Raw genomic sequence first — 12,409 nt, 5'->3', positions numbered from 1 at the left:
TTTGGGTCACTGCAGATTTGGGATGGTGGGCCGTTATTTAGACGAAGGTCCAAGCAACATCTGACCCTAGAAGAGCCCAAACATGCATGTTGTGTTTTGATGTTAAATTTAGACATTTTATACTTCGGGTTATAAAAATCACATTCTCCTTTTTCCTCATCTCTAAACGCTGTCATTTCTCGATAACTGTTAAAAGTCGGGGCGGCCGAAAACCAATACGCAAATACCCTAATACCAACCGCCTAAGCTGTCTTTCCTTGGGCTAAACAAAAGCCCTTTTGATCCACAAAAACTCTCAAACTTCGAAACATACACGTACAAAGAAAGAGGGAATGCGTTACTCCATGCGTTGGACTGGATATTGGATTATTCCACCCTATCTAATTCCTCCTTTATTATATTCAATTGGTTTAATATAAAAATATGTATTCAAACTATATGTTTTTTTATTTAGGTGTATAAATTACTTTTCGTTAATTCAGGATATGACGTTACAAACGTCATCATTTTAAGTGTCTCAATCATAATGTTATTAAAAAAATTCGTTTAATGACATATGTCATATTTGATATTTTAAAAAAATTATATTTAAAAAAATTATATTTAAAAATATATTTTAAAAAATGCCCCTAACCCCGTCTCCTACCTCTTCCTATCCCTCGTCCCCTTCTCCTCCCTCTCCCTTTCCCTTTCTCTCTCCCTCGCCTTAGGAATGATAATTTAACCCGAAACTATGTATTCCGACCCAATCCGATTCTATAGGATTATTTTTTAAAAAAAAAATTAGATTCAGATCGATTTGGTCGAATTTTATATAGGGTGAGGACGGGTCAGATTGGCTTCGGGTGGAAGGTGAAAAATCTCTTACCCGACCCGAGGGTAATAGAATAATTTCTTCAAATAAATTTATAGATAATTGTTATAATACTCCCTCTATTATTTTTTAACTAAGTCCTAATTTTACAGCAGTGGAGTCGGATCGTGTCAAATTTATGCTATAAAAATTCTGATCGAATTAAGATCAGGTGATATAAAATTTTCAAGTCGAATCGTGTTGACCAAAAATCCAACTCAATCCGACCTTGCTATCCTTACCTCCCCTTCCTCTCCCTCTCACTATCACCCACTGTCCCAACCGACCCCCTTTACCATTTCGAGAGTGGATAAAAAGTATGGATTTAAATTCATATGAGAATTACTATGGATAAAACTATAAGAAAAAGAAAGCAGAGGGAGTTGGTTCTATTGATTGCTATGATTGTTGGCGAGATTGCATTTTTGCAGTGTTTTATTGTGATATATTTACAGCCTTATACGTTGGTAGCAGAAGCTGAGAGGATTGACAACTAGGGAGAAGAAGAGGAGTCCGGCTCGTGCAAGTTTAGGAGCTGATTGGAGCTATGAAAATGGTGAAAATGGAGGTCCAAAACTAGTTATGGTCAGGGCGACGATTGGTCACTAGGTAGTCGGTTACAATGATGTTGGCGGCTGACCAACATAGATAAAGGGGTAATGGTGGCAAACGGCGATGGTGAATGTGGGTATAAGGATTGAAATAAAATATTTCCAAGTTTTTAATTTTTTTTAAGTTTTTAGAAATTTTTTAGTTTTTTAAAAATTATATTTTTAAGTTTTTAAATTTAAATAATTTTTTAAATCATCATAACGTGACATGTATTATTTAACAAAAAAATTTAATATTATTACAATCATAACACTTAAAATATAATTTAAACATTGAACACCTAAATTAATAGAAAAATAATTTAAACATTTAAATAAAAAATGTATAATTTAATTACTTTTATAGTAAACCTATTCAATTTGACCAAACACTTTTTTGGTGCTGATGTAGATCTTGATTGGATTGAACCTTATCATTATCTGCCCTTTTCTTATTTATAGGCTTAATTATAAAATAAATGTTCAACTACATCGTTTTTTATAAATAGATGTCTAAATTATATTTTGATTGATTCGGTGCTTAACGTTATAAATCTTACCACTTTAGGTGTTCAGGATATAAACATCATTAATTTATCTGTTAAGTGACGCATATTAATTTTGAAATTTATTTTTTAAATAAAAAATATCATTATATTTATTAAAAGAACCCTAATTTCTCTTAAATTACAAAAAAATCCAAATCCCTAAAAATCCTAAATCTCTAACCTTAACCCGTTGTCGCCAAGCTTTCTAGCCATCACCGCCACCACCGACGTACTCCATACTATCCTCCTAGTCATACGCCGACGTAGTTGTAGCCGTTGACCATCAGAATCGTGTGGGATCATGATTTTCATCATAGGGTTTGGGAGCTACAAAACGTCGATTGACTATAGATCAAACATTGATCAGTCATGATTTTATAAGGGTATTGATCGTCAGGGGAAGGTGAGGTCGAGTGGAGCTTCATCGACGGCAAAGGACGACGGGTGGCGTGGGTTTAGGGGTTGAAATGAATGATTTCAAAGTTTTGGAGCTATTTCAAAAATTTTGTGTTTTTTAATATATAATTTTGGTTTTTAATTTTAAATAAATTTTTAAATTACCAGAATGTGACACGTGTCACTTAATAGAGGAAATTAATGGCGTTTATGGCCCGAGAACATAAACTATAACATTTGTAACGTTAGGCACCGTGATCACTCAAAAAATAGTTTAGGCACCTATTCATGAAAACAATATAATTTGAGCAATTATTTCATAATTAAGCGTTATTTATATAGGAAGGGTTTCAGCCCATTGTTTCCTATTGCTGCTTGCATGAAAAATGTTGCAGAATTTTATTTCTTTTTCCTACATATAGACACAATTTAAGATATTTATTCAATACATTGAAAAAAATTTATAATCAATATATTATTTAAATTAAAGTTTTAGACATGTTTAATAACTTATTAAAAAATTACTTAATTTTTATAAAATAAAAATTTAATGTAATGTAATTTGATTCGTCTTTTTATGATGTCATCAGTACGTTGAAGTTGATAACATCATTAATTATTACGTTAAAGCAATGAATAACAAGTAATTATTTTTAAAATGAGCTTTAACCGTTCATTTTTTTATATAAATTCAATATTTGTTAAACATTGTTATTGAATTTTCATGTGGGATGTAATCAAATAACAATAAGAATCATCATCACTTCAACAACAATAACCATCAGTACTATCAATTCGATTTACCCATGACATTATAAAAATAAAAGGATTACGTCAAATTAAAATAAAGGAACTAAATCTTAAATTAAAGCATAATAGAGGGACTGAAAACCAGAATTAACCCCTAATCGTGGTTCCGAATTTCCTCGTGTGTTTGGTATTTTGTCAAGTTTATATTAAACTAATCTTATTTTCAATCTGCTTCACCAAAACAATGTCTAAGATGTTGAAAAACCGAAACGATTTGTATCCCTACTTTTTAGACTCTAATCGTTTTTCTAATGTAATTTCTGGTTTAGAAATCAACGCTGTTGTTCATGCACGATGCAATGATTGATCGAAACAAAAAAAAAAAGGAAAAAGCTTTCAATTTCAAAGATCGAAAACAAAGCCAAAGTTACCACCTTTATTAAAGTTGAATCAGAGTAGATGGGTCGAGCTCATTTCACTGAACTTCTACATATTTAGAACTACAAACGGCAAGAAACACATGGGACATTGTGTTTGTATTTATCAAAAAGAACGCAAATTTGCATCTTCTTGGATTTAGCTGGCAGCCTCCTTTACCTTTTTCATATTTATTTACTGTTTTTTTCTTTGGTGCTGCCAACTTTTGAAGTCTGGTGTAAAACTTTAGACTTTTTTACTTTGAAGATGATGGGTAGTAATTGGATGTTGATATTATTGATATATCAGAAACAAAGGCAACAGCGACTTGTTTTGCTGTCTCTGCGGTCGTCAGGCTCAAGGTTTTTCCAATCGGCAATCGTTAGCTGTATGAAAATGAAATCATAATCTTTCTTTCTACCCAAACAGGAAAAAAGAAAATCTTGACCAAATTAACAGTGAAAAAGGTGACGATTGGGTGTTATTATGCCCCAGACATTAATTAAAATGGGGTCCCATTGATGATTGGATTACTACTAATCTTTCGGGTAAAGCTGGAAATCTATAAACACTCAATCCACGCGTCAAACGCGAATCTCTGACGAACAGTGAAAGTTTATGGCGGATTTACTTGAGAGACAAGAAAAGTGCAGCCTCGAACCCATCATTGATCAACGACTGCAACTGTGATTTTCAAGCTTTAAAGCGCTTTTATTATTGGCTAAAACATTATTAGATTATGTAACTATGATTTTGTTTTTGGCATATGGTTATTGATCTTATGGCGGAGATTTCACATGGAATTGATTAATGATGAGGTAGAACCAACTCAGCAATGGACAGGCTCGGTTAAAATTATGAGCTTTTTAAAAACTAAATTATAAATTTTAAGGATTTTTAAATTTCCTAATTTTTAAGAATATTTTATATTTTTATTTTATAATTACATATGACACCATATCAAATTAATAATTTAATTATAGTACAGAGGTCAAAGAAGTATATATCTATTTTGTTTTAAACTCATGTACGCCACTAATATAATCATTAGGGTTAAAATTGTAGTATCTTATCCCCTCTCTCTCTCTAAAAAGGTGTATGATAGACAGCGATAACACAAGCTTTTGTCACAGTTTTTGCTCGCTCTAAAGATCATATCACCAACTAAAACCAGACAATATGTATCACCAAATTGTAAACATTTCACTCATGACTTGACTTCAGCTCTAATTTGGCGTGTCTGGTGCAACACGAACCAAGCGTTTCACTGTCGCGTGCCCATCTCTGATCCCTCTGTGCTTCATCTGTTGCTGTTTACCGCACAAACATTGTCCTTCGGGATTTCCCAGCATGGGAATGAACAGCGAAAGAGTGGGATCACATTGTACATTCTGCCCTGTGAATGACAATTTCTTTTCATTATTGCTTTTAGAGGGAATCTTGAGGTTCCCTAAGTAAGTCCCCGAAAGAACAAACGGAACAGTGATGCAGTAAGGGGATCCCACAAAAACATGTTGACGATCAACAGTCTTGTTATATCTCGGAGGATGTCTCCGGAAATGATCAGCTCCCCACCTCTCCAAATACCTCCGATCATTAGAGTTTCAAAGAATTTGTATTTTTCAGTCATGAGTCTCCGAATTAGTCACAGTGCATGTATAAATTCTCTTACATGTCCATGTGACTTAATAGGAGAAATTCAAAATCTAAGGATTAGTTCTTGTAAATACCTCTCAAACCTCGATTGAGAGGAAGACTTCCTTTCTCTCCAAACCTGCTCTTGACAAGCCATTTTCTTCCTAATTATCCTCTAACCAGAAAATTATTGGTTAACTATCGATCGTCATTAATCAGTCTCGACTCTTCGTCCAAATAAAAAGGAATAAACAATTAACAACGAAAAAACCAGTTTATTCCCGTCAACATATATGCATCTCTATAATACAATAATACAATGAGACCCAACTTTATCGAGTAGTTGTAACATAGTTGTATGAACCAACTTATCTCAGTGGTTAAAGGAATTGTTGTTATTCCTAAAGATCACGGGTTTAAACACTAACGACTACAACAGGATGATTGAGCGTGTTCATTTATTAAATGATTATGAATATTTTATAACAAATATTATATTATAATCATTTAAGTTTAATAAAAAAACGGTCAACATGAGTTTGGCTCCAAAATTCAATCCCTGAGGGTCCAGGTGGGAAAGAAATAATGGGGTAAAAGGGTCCCTCCAAACGGTCCCATTAAAAGGGATTGTCGATCGGCCACCCCGTTGGGTGGCACAGACAAGGACCATTAATACAGCATTTGCTCATCAACCTTTTTCTTTTACATCAACTTATCTTCACCATTATCCAACGCCACTCATTTTTCATTACCACACCTGAATTTGCCTACCTCTTTTACTTTATTTGTTTAAGGAAACTAGAGCATTCATATTATGTAATTATATAAGCCGAGGAAAAACTTATTTCTAAAGAGTTGATGACACTCATTGGAGGTATGAAAAGTCTAGCTAGAGCTCTAGTGAGTGTGGGGCTTTTTGTATAATATTTTGGTTCAACTCAAGGAATGCTCATCATTCTCTACTTCACTCCTTCAATCAATTCTATTTGATCTTCGCCTTTCAAAAAAATTACATTTGGTCCAAAAGTAATGTACAAATAGTAAGTCATACCATGATGCTACATTCATTATAAAGTATTTACAATAAATAGTTTGTGTTATTAAAATTACAAATAAAAAAAACAACATAATTTAATTTCTACAATCACACTAGGAAATAACACATATATAGACACTTACCTTCTAGGTTGTTATTTGTATTGTACGAACCAAACTATCTCCATGGTTAAAGGGGTAATTGTTGTCCCTATAAGTCTCAAGTGCACTAGCATCTGCAAAGATATTTGAGATTTCATTATCAAATTATTTAGAATCTTTATAACAGATACTACCTTGTAATCGTATCAGTCTAATTAAAAGAATGTAATTTGTATCAAATGGCAAGCAAGGCAATAAAAACTTTAGGTTAGAATAAATTTTTTTTAAAAAATAAATTTATTTGAATTGAAATCAATTACACAATAAACTAATCATACAATCTAACAAATTAAAAATATAAACCAAAAAAAATTTTATAATCCTAAAGAAAAGACTTCAAGTCATAGTCAAAGCACAAAAAGTTAAGAAAAAAAATAGAGAACATTTAGAATTCTTGGCTAATTTTATGTTTAGATTCCATAATTGTAAGAAATTTCATGTAAAAATTCATAAAACTAAAACAATAAATGATTAATAAAGAAACAATAATCTAATTTAAATTTCTAGATTTGAAGTGAGACTAAGGGTTGATTAAAAAGATGATAAAAAGTTATTAAAATTTTCAAAATTATAAAAAATAACTGTAAAATTATATAATAACTTTTATTTTATTTAAAAAATATGGAATCACAATTAGACATGTCATGTATTTAAAAAAAGTCAACACAAACATAGTAATATAAGAATTAAATTAATCTACTTAACAGGACTAAATTGATAAAAAGGACTAAATTGATTCATTTAATAGTGAGTGACTAAATTGATACAACTCCCACAATAGAGGATCTGGACAGATACTTTCACCATCTCATCTAGAGGTGTTTATGAGCGAGTCGATTGCGAGTTGGGCATTACTCGGCTTGTGCTCGTTAAAAAATTTGTTGCTCGACTCGACTTATTACTCGTTAAGCTCATTAAAATTTTGCTCGACTCGTGTTCGTTAAGCTCGTTAGTCGTTAAGCTTAATGCTCATTGCTCGCCTTGTTGTTCGTTATGCTCATCGAAATTTTTACTTTATTTTCTTAACTATTGGTCAAATCTACTAATACTTTATAGAATTTCATATAAACATAAATTAATAAATTTAACCAAAAATTTATCAAAAGAGTGTATTAAGTAATTTTAAAGTCGAAACTCAAAGTAATAATCTATAAATATATTAAAATAATAAATAAAGTTTGATTTTTGAATGTATGAAATATTTTTTTAAGATAACTAATAAAAAATTATATAAAAAATTCACGAGCTTCTCGTGAATTTATCGAGTAGAGTTAAAATTTGCTCGACTCAACTCCTTCAGTATCGAGTCGAGTTGCTCAACTCATTAAGCATTTATCATTTCATAGTATATCTTTATTAATTTTATAATTTTCTTTTAAAAAAAACTATAAAATAACAAGAAAACAATCCACCACAAAACAAGAAGCAAATTCAACTCTCTTCAATCCAGCAATAATAGACAGATAAAGATGATACGCAAAGTGCAAAATCCGTGGATAAGGATGGTTAAATGCTTAAAGCTTAAAGGCAACCATGATATAGTCTTCTTTATTTTAGGCTTCCCCTTTGCCTTCTTTTTTCTGTATTTTCTTTTTAATATTTCGTAAAGCTGCTGCTTGGAGGCTCTGATATAGATTACATAAACTCTTTTAATTAAAAATAAGAATTAAATTAGTTAATTATCAAATTGGTATTGAGATTGACTAAAATAATCCAGGGGCGTACAGGTGAAAAAAAAGTTGTAACATTTAGCAATGATAAGCGTGTGGGGGCGCAAGTGGGCGCAGGTTAAGCACGTGGGTGCTGTCGTTCTCATTGCACGATGCCATGGCTTCGTCTTGTGTCTTATGTCTTAAAGTCTTAAACTTACTCGGAACACATCGCAAATTACCCTAAAGTTGAAACTTGAAATACCATATTTATATATTCTTTTCGATATTACAAAAGGGTTTATTTATGTATATACGTACATATTTTTCATGACTGGCAGATGTTTGTGAGGAGTATCAAAAGCGTTAAATTTCAGGTAGTTGTCTGAAAAAATCATTTATTTATTTGACAATGAGAGTGTGAGTAAGAGAGTCTTTCTACTTTAGAGTAAGGTGGTGAGAGAGCTGTTTTTTTTTGGGGTTCATTGACTCGGTTGGAGTTTTATAACTGATGGGATTGCCATGGATTTGATCATTTGATCTTCTGGGTTTTCTTTCACGCTTACTGTTTTGTGTTATACACAGAAAGATTGTTACTTTCTGGAGTTTGGAGTCTTCTTTTTCTGGTTTTGGTTTCTTGTTGAGAGTTGCTTATTTGGGTAATTTTCTTACAGGAGATGGGCTCTGTTGTTCGAAGAACATCTTTCAGTTACTGTTGGTTTATTTTTTTTGTTCATCATGTTAGGGTGTATTAGGTGAATACAAAAGCTTAAAGTGAAGAGGCAAAAAAAAAAAAAAAAAACAGAAAATTCAGTCATGAAGTTTATGAAACTCGGATCCCGGCCTGACACTTTCTACACTGCCGATGGTGTAAGGTATATGTTTTCAGCCATTGAAGACAAGTGGTGTTTTTTTGTTTTTGAGGAAGATGCCGTTAATGTCTTTTTTTTTCTTTTTTCTTTTTTTTGCAGGTCTGTCTCTTCCGAAGTCTCCAGTGACCTTATAATTCAAGTGAAAGGAAGTAGATATATGCTTCACAAGGTAAAGTTTCCTTAGGTTGCTGAAATTTTCGAAGCAGGAGGATTTATTTCATTTGAATTGTGTTGAGTCTTTGTCTTACTTTTTGCAGTTTCCTCTGTGTCCAAGTGTTTGAGATTGCAGAGGATATGCTCCGAATCCCCTGAAACATTGCAGCACCAAATAGTCCAATTACCTGATTTCCCTGGTGGAATTGATGCGTTTGAGCTTTGTGCTAAGTTCTGTTACGGTATCACCGTAACTCTCAGCGCTTACAACATCGTGGCGGCGAGATGCGCGGCCGAATACTTGCAGATGACCGAAGATGTCGAGAAGGGGAACTTACTTTGCAAGCTCGAAGTTTTCTTCAATTCCTGCATCTTACATGGTTGGAGAGACTCTATTGTGACCCTTCAAAGCACCAAAGCGTTTCCTTTATGGTCGGAAGACATTCGGATTACGAGCAGATGTATCGAGGCCATTGCTTCAAAAGTTTCGACACACCCTTTGAAGGTGAGCTTATCGCAAAGTCAATCGAGGAGGGTTCGAGATGATATATCGTGTAATGGAAAAGACAGCGATCGGCATAAGCCTATGAAGAAAGGTTGGTGGGCTGAGGATATTGCCGAATTGGATATTGATCTTTACTGGAGAACCATGATTGCCGTCAAATCTGATGGGAAGATGCCCTCTAATCTCATTGGTGAAGCATTGCAAATCTATGCATCTAGATGGCTACCTTACATATCAAGAAAAGTAAAAGCTAACAAAGAAGCAGCAGGAGCAGCAGCATCCAACTCGGATTCGGACTCCGCTACTGAGGTTACTTCAAAGTCAAGGCTGCTGTTGGAATCAATACTGAGTTTACTCCCATCGGAGAAAGGCTCAGCTTCATGCAGTTTTCTACTTAAGCTCTTGAAAGCAGCCATCATTCTTAATGTATCTTCTTCTTCGAGGATGGAATTGGCTCGAAGAGTGGCACTTCAGTTGGAGGAAGCAAGAGTCAGTGATTTGTTAATACCTTCTTTGTCAAACTCAAGCACTACCCTGTATGATGTAGACATAATCCTCACCATTCTGGAGCAATTCATGTCACAAAGACAGAGTCCACCGACTAGTCCTCCGAGATCGAAGCTGGTGTCTGAAAGGAGGAGGAGGCGGTCCCGTTCAGCCGAGAACATCGATTTTAAGCTTCAGGAAAGTAGGAGGTCCTCTTCAGCATCACACAGTTCCAAATTGAAAGTGGCCAAAGTTGTAGATGGGTATCTTCAAGAGATTGCCAGGGACAAAAATTTACCCCTGTCGAAATTCATTGCAGTAGCCGAGACAATCCCGAGTTTCTCACGGCTTGTCCACGATGACGTTTACCGAGCTATCGACATTTATCTCAAGGTAATTAAATACCGGTTTCATACTGTCATCGTTTCACCAAATTTCACACCTGCGTTGAATTTTTTTCTGCGTCGTAACTAAACTAAACCAACTCTCTTGACTTAATAGTCTGTTTTATGTTCTTGATTTGTTAGCAGTTGGGATATACGGTTGGACCTAATGCAATTCGCATAAATGATTTCACATTTTGCTGACTAAATTGTGATCTTCAATTCAAATGCTCCCTTTATTGACATTTACAGAGTTGTATGAATTAGGAATAGCCTTACATCGACTTTCAATCATATTATTGAATCACATTGACATTAACTAATGCTGTTATTAGTTGTCATATGAAGGTGCAATAACTGTAGTTCTTGTTTTCGAATATCCAGGCACACCCTGACCTAAACAAGAGCGAAAGGAAAAAACTGTGTCACGTTCTAGATTGCAAAAAGCTCTCCGTCGAGGCCTGCATGCATGCCGCACAAAACGAGAAACTTCCGCTCAGAGTCGTGGTACAAGTTCTCTTCTTCGAGCAGGCTCGAGCTGCAACAACTGGGGGAAAACTGACCAATCTCCCTGGCAACATTAAGGCACTTTTAGCCGCTCATAACATTGATCCATCAAAGCCTCCGGGGCCTTTAAGCACTGCTACTAGCATTCCAGCAGATGACCAATGGAGTATCTCAGGCCTTAAATCACCAAGATTGTCGACGTTAAGGATGAAGCTGGCCGAAGATGATGGTTTGGACGAAAATGACATCAACACCGATGTAACGGGAAGACCTTCGAAGTTTAAAGGCTTCTGCGCACTACCTGCGGGACCCAAAAAAATGTTCAGTAAGTTAATGTCCAACAATAGAAACGGCAGTGAAAAGAGTTGAGAGTGAAATTGTGTTCATGCACAAGGGGTGAAATACACTCTCTTTTTCTTGTCTTTTTTTAGTTGTTTGAGCAAATGCCTTGTAAGTTTAGGTGAGAAACAAAGAACCTGAATGTGCATTGTTGTTGTAACCTAATATAATAAGAATGAAGATTTCCAGGAGATACTGGAAATTTATCTTTGGTGAACATGAATCAGGATGCAGTGCTGTTATTAGAATTTGTTTGTCTTATATCTTTGTTTTGAGCCAATCTCGGATACCTTTACTCCGAAGATACATATATAAATGAGGATTAGCATGTGCAAAGAATCAGATTTACTATATTAGCTTGAAATTCTTTGCAGGGGAATCACCAGCGAAAATGATGAAAATGATATAAGAAACAAAATCTGCATGGCTTGGCAGTTCACATGGATATGAGATGCTTTGCTTTTCAATTATTTGGTTCCATTATGATACTTTGCAATGAAAGATTATGAATTCGTAATCGTACCCATAAATCTAGGTTTTATAATTAAGTTTGGTGCAACATTTTAAATATATCGTCGGGCATACAATGAAGAGGAAAACATCAAAATCTGAGATATATATGATTCCCCTTGAAGTATTAATCAGGCTCGTCCTTTTACATGTAGAGGATGGGATGTCACATAACTTAAAATTTTAGGGACTCCACATTTTTTAAAAATCTGTTAATAAAAAATTATTTTCTCAAAAATTTTGCTATCAATCATTTATTAATTTTTATGATAAGATAAAAAAAATCTTTTAGTTTTCTCATTTATTATCTCAATAAATGAATTATAATCATTTCTTCCTAAAAAAATATCCACAATAAATGAATATTTTAAGGGTCTCATTTTATAATTTTATTTGATTATAAAATATTTTACATGTCTCCTTTTACATATTTTTGGAACGAGACTAGTATTAATGAGTTATAGATGTCCCTCTGTTCGACTTAAAATAGGTTTTTAGCCATCAACGCTTTCCTCCTTTATGAGTTGTGGAAACATTAATCACGGGTACCCAGGCTCCCATACGTACTTTACTTTAACAACCTACCATACTATTTGATGAAATACTAGAAGAGACAAGA

General features: G+C 33.9%; 1 pseudogene; it reads left to right on the top strand.

Moving 5' to 3' along the window:
- The first annotated feature begins 8,507 nt into the window (after positions 1-8,507).
- LOC120182657 lies at positions 8,508-11,396 on the top strand (annotated as a pseudogene).
- Positions 11,397-12,409: the final 1,013 nt, after the last annotated feature.

Source organism: Hibiscus syriacus, unplaced genomic scaffold, assembly GCF_006381635.1.
Source record: "Hibiscus syriacus cultivar Baekdansim isolate YM2019G1 unplaced genomic scaffold, ASM638163v2 tig00112699_pilon, whole genome shotgun sequence".
NCBI lineage: Eukaryota > Viridiplantae > Streptophyta > Magnoliopsida > Malvales > Malvaceae > Hibiscus > Hibiscus syriacus.
This window is presented reverse-complemented; position numbering and strand designations above follow the sequence as displayed.